This window comes from Petaurus breviceps, unplaced genomic scaffold, assembly GCF_028583685.1.
Source record: "Petaurus breviceps papuanus isolate PSGF00001 unplaced genomic scaffold, PetGlider_PUasm1.0 140, whole genome shotgun sequence".
NCBI lineage: Eukaryota > Metazoa > Chordata > Mammalia > Diprotodontia > Petauridae > Petaurus > Petaurus breviceps.
The window spans coordinates 52,452,122-52,456,657 of NW_027185698.1; the positions used below are offsets into that span (position 1 = coordinate 52,452,122).

Consider the following 4,536-nt stretch of genomic DNA (forward strand, 5'->3'; position numbering starts at 1 on the left):
GAGAGAGAGAGAGAGAGAGAGAGAAGCTGGGGGAGGTCTACGTTTATGTATCATATGACAAGCATGTAGCACGTATATCGAAGTGTGTGGAAATGTGTAAAGGTGATGCGTTACCGATGTGTACAAGTCCTTACAGGGAACGTATACCTGTCTGTCTGTGTCTTCCTGTCAAATTCTACCTGCTTGAAATTCTCTTTACACCTGCCATGCCCTTTTTTTGCTCCTCACTCTGCCCCTTCCACTGTATCTGCGCGTCCCGTTTGGTCTCTCTCCCTCTCAGGCTACTGCAGCCCGGGGCCCAGAAGGAAAATCATGAATGAAATGGATGCTCCCGTTCTCTCCCTATTCAGGAAAACGCGGGTGCGGGGGCGGTATCTCCTGTCGCTCAAGGCAGAGAGAAGAGGAAGAGGGGGCGGCTCCGGCCCAAGCCCAGCCCGGCCGAGGGTCCTGCCCTGGGCTCGCCCTGGCCACAGGACCGCCTCTACCCCAGCCCTGGCCCCCCAACTCAAACCCCACAGTTCCTGCGCAATTCCCCAGGAGAGGGAAGTGAGGAGTGCGCCCGGGGGCGGGGGCGCAGAGACAGCCCCAGCGGCTGCGCCGGCGAAACCCGCAGCTGAGCCGCCGCGTCCCCGCTGTGCGGAGGGGCGGGGGAGCGCGCACGGACACCAGGACCCCCGGAGAGAGACACGGAGACACGCAGACGCACACAGCTACACACGCACAGCCGCTCGGACCCTGTCACACACCCCAGCTTTCTCTCTCTCTCTCTCTCTCTCTCTCTCTCTCTCTCTCTCTCTCTCTCTCGCTCTCTCTCTCTCTCTCTCTCTCTCTCTCTCTCTCTCTCTCTCTCTCTCTCTCTCTCTCTCTCTCACACACACACACACACGCACACACACACACACACACACACACGCGCACACACACACACAGAGATGCGCACACGCACACACCCCCACTCTCCCTCCCTCCCTCCTTTCCTCTGCGCCTGGAGCCCGCTCGCTCGCTAGCTCTGTCCGGTGAGTGCTGCGCTTTCCTCTGCGCCTTTGTGTCTGGAGCCTGGGGGCGGCGGCGGAGGAGCCTTGTGGAGGGGAGGAGAAGGGAGGCGATGGGAGGGGCTGGGGCTGGGGCTCGGGCTCGGGCTGGGCTGAGACTGGACGCCCGAGCCAGTCCCGTGGGGCCTCTCTCTTTTCTGCCCTGGGGCGATGCCAGGAGAGGAAAGGAGAAGGGGTCGCTCCTTTGGTTCCCCTTCCTCTATTCCGGCCTCGCCCTCGGCGATTGCTCCGACTCGGGGCCGAACTGGAGAGTCTTAGACTGTGGGGGAGGGAGTAGAGGGACTGGGTTAGGGACAGAGCTCGGAACCCGGGCACGCCTGCGGCTCTCCCTCCCCTCCCCTGAAGCCGGAGCGCGGGGGCGGCCCGGCGGGGCCGTCCTAGAAGAGCTCCTAGCCCCGGGGGAGTCAGCTGCTCAGTGGATACAAGGAGGGGCCAAAAGAGACCAGACGGGACAGGAAAGCGCGTACTCCCCCGACACAAATGTTGGGGGGGGGGGGGACGGATCGGAGACCGAGGCAGCGAGAGCCCAGCCAGATGGGGAGGGAGAAAGGGGATGGTTTTCGGGGTCCCCAGATGTTTCCCAAGAAATGGTATCAAAGAGTGCCCGGCCAAGTGGGAGGGGGTAGTCTGGATGGCAGGGCACCCAGTGGGGAAGTAGGGATCGCTTTTGCGGGGGAGTCTTCTCAGGCTGCGGGATATGGGGCTCTCCTAGATGGCTGTGAAGATGAGTGCGTGAGCAGCTGCTTCTCCCCACTGAGCACGCGTGGTGTCCCCTCGATTGGGCTGTTGGCAGGGACTGTCCTGTTTCCCCACGGGTGTGCCCTCCCCCATGCTCCCACCCCATCCTGGCCCAGACCTTTCTGTCCTGAACCCAGCCTGGCTCCTTTTGGGTCCCTGGTGTTTTCCAGGCTAAGCTGCTTAGCAGCTAGAAAGTTATACTTCTAGCATTTGCCTCGCTTCAGCTCCTGCTGTCATTCATGCTTTCAGTCAGCCAAGAAAGCTTCAGGGCTGATCAGTGATCACTGGGGAGGTGGCCTGGCCACAGAAGGCAAGAATTGTCACCTGATGTCAGATCCTAGGTCTTGCCCAATGTCCTGGGCAAGAAGGCAGCCTATGTGTGAGGATGTGAGAGAAGGGGAAGGGGAAGGAGTAGGGAAAGTTCAAGGTTAGAACTGTCCTCCCTAAAGGTAGTTCAGAGCTTAGGGACCCATCCCCAAAGCTTCCTGGTTTTTTTTTTAATAGGTAGAACCATACAGAGTTGAAAAGGACATTTGATCAAACCCCTAATTTTATTACATTTGAGCAATTCCAGGTCCCAATAGGTCGGGTGATTTTGCCCAAGGTCATAGCAACAAATAAGGATAGGATTAGGATAGAATCTGATAGCTGGAAAGAAATGTAAAGGCTATCTAATCCAGCTGCTACCTATACAGGACTTTATACCATTCTCAACAAGCTACCCATTAATAACTATTAGATTTGGCAATTAGATCTTTGGAAACTTTGGAGAGAATGGTTTCAGTTGAATGGTAAATTCAAAAGACAAATTGGAGAGAGTTTAAAAACTGAGAGGACAGGAAATGGACATACCAATTATACATGACTTCTTTCAAGGAGTTTAGTTGATTGGGGAACAGAGATATAGGATGATAGTTGGGAGGCATGGTAGGATCCAGTGTTGATTTTTTAAGTATGGGGAAACTTGGTCATGTTTGTAGGCAGTAGAGATAGAGCCAATATAGAGAAATGAATGAAGATTGAAGAGATATTGAGGATTATGATTATGGGACCATTCTTCTGGAGAAGATAGGAGGGAATGGGATCAAGGATGTACATAGAAAGGTTGGCCTTAGCAATAAGGCCACTTCATCATAAGACACTGGAGTGAAGGAGGAAGATGGTAGACCATGATGTCAGAGGGATGTGAGATGAAAAGAGAGGAGGGAGCTCTCAGAAAATGACCTCAATTTTATTAGTGAAATATGAGGTGAGATCCTCAGCAAAAAGTGTGGAAGGGTTGAAGTGGCAAGGGAGACTTGAGAAGAAAAGATTAGATCTAAAACAATTACTGTGGTGAGGGGGATAAGGGATCAGTTAGAGGTAGTAGATTGCCTTACTGTAGTGAGGGCTCAATTAAGATTAACTTTATAGTGTACTTAGTAAGAAGTGTTCTGATTCCCTTCAGTTCCATTCCATAGAAACAAAGGAGGCAGATGGTGGGAGTAATCTAGTTGGGGTTTGGCAAGGGAGCAAGGAATTCAAAAGCAGAGTAAATGTAATATTGAACTCTTTCACCAAGAGTTCAAGATTGGGAAGACAGGACAGGGTAACAAAAGTCAGGTTGAGGGCCTAGTATATTACTGAAAGATGGAGCGATTGGAGGTAAGGATGAAAAGTAGGAGAATGAGGCATAAGGAGAGGTGGAAAATAAAAGATTATGATCAGAGAAAGGAAATGTAGAGTCCTTGAACATGGAAGTAGACCACTTACAGGTGATGGCAAATCCAGGATATGGTCATCCCTGTGTGCAGCTGAGGTGGGGAGGAGGAGGCAGAAGTCATCATGAGAAATTTGAGGTAAGATCAACATATATATTGAAGTTTCCTAGAATAAGGGAAGGAGTTGGGGTTGAGAAGGAGACTATGATCTAGGCACTGAACTCATTGAGAAAGAAGGGGAAACATTCCCAGAACTGATGGATATTAGCCTCCAGAATCTGCATTACATAATAAATTTGGATCGAATGACCCTTAAAGGAGAGGTTACTGAGTAATAGTGCAACAGGGAGAGTCTGGAGGTGGCAATGGGGAGCAAAGAGTATTCCAGCTGGTAAATAGTGGGGGGAGGATTACATGAGGGAAAGCCATGTGACCTTGGAAAAGTTTTTTTGTCAATTTTCTTGTCAGTAAAATAAGAGGATTAGATTCAACTTCTGGTGTCCCTTCAGTGATTTCAACCTCATCCAGCATCAGACTAATTGGAGACCCTAGCCTAAGGCATATTATCCAGCCCTTTGTCTCCCTATTTAAATGAATATCTTTACTAGTCTGAACCTTTATGAAAAAGAGCTAGAAAAGTAATGTAAATAGATGGATGTGTATATAATAAGTACAAAATATACTTGTGGTTTGAGTTGGTGATCTCTAATCTAAGATTTCCTAGTCTGTGGGTGTCTCTAACCCTCTGTTAATAATATGGAAGAGGAGATGAGCACCTTCCCTTTAGTGTTCAATATGATGTTGAATATTCTCCTGAGGAAAAGAGATGAACCTGAATATCCACGGTTCTGAAACCTCTCTTTCTGTCTCTCTCTCCCTCTGTTTCTCTCCCACTCCTCCTTCTCCTTTTTATGTCCCCTTTCTGTCTCCCTATGTAACTCCCTCTTCTTTCCCTTCCTATTCCCCACTCACCCTGTGTCTCCTTCTCTTTTATTTCTTCTTCCCCTTCTCCCTTCCTGTCTCCCTCTCCTTATCCTAACCCTTCC

At 50.5% G+C, this 4,536-nt stretch overlaps 1 protein-coding gene across 3 annotated transcripts in view; it reads left to right on the forward strand.

The window, feature by feature from the left end:
* Window positions 1–535: 535 nt before the first annotated feature.
* Window positions 536–4,536, forward strand: part of PTPN5 (protein tyrosine phosphatase non-receptor type 5) — a 123,005-nt gene continuing 119,004 nt past the window's right edge. Inside the window, exon 1 of one of the 3 annotated variants that reach the window (XM_069072950.1) lies at window positions 536–1,016. The gene's annotated coding sequence lies outside the window, so the exon portion shown is untranslated. The remainder of the gene's footprint in view (window positions 1,017–4,536) is intronic. The other 2 variants (XM_069072943.1, XM_069072957.1) reach the window with 2 other exon arrangements.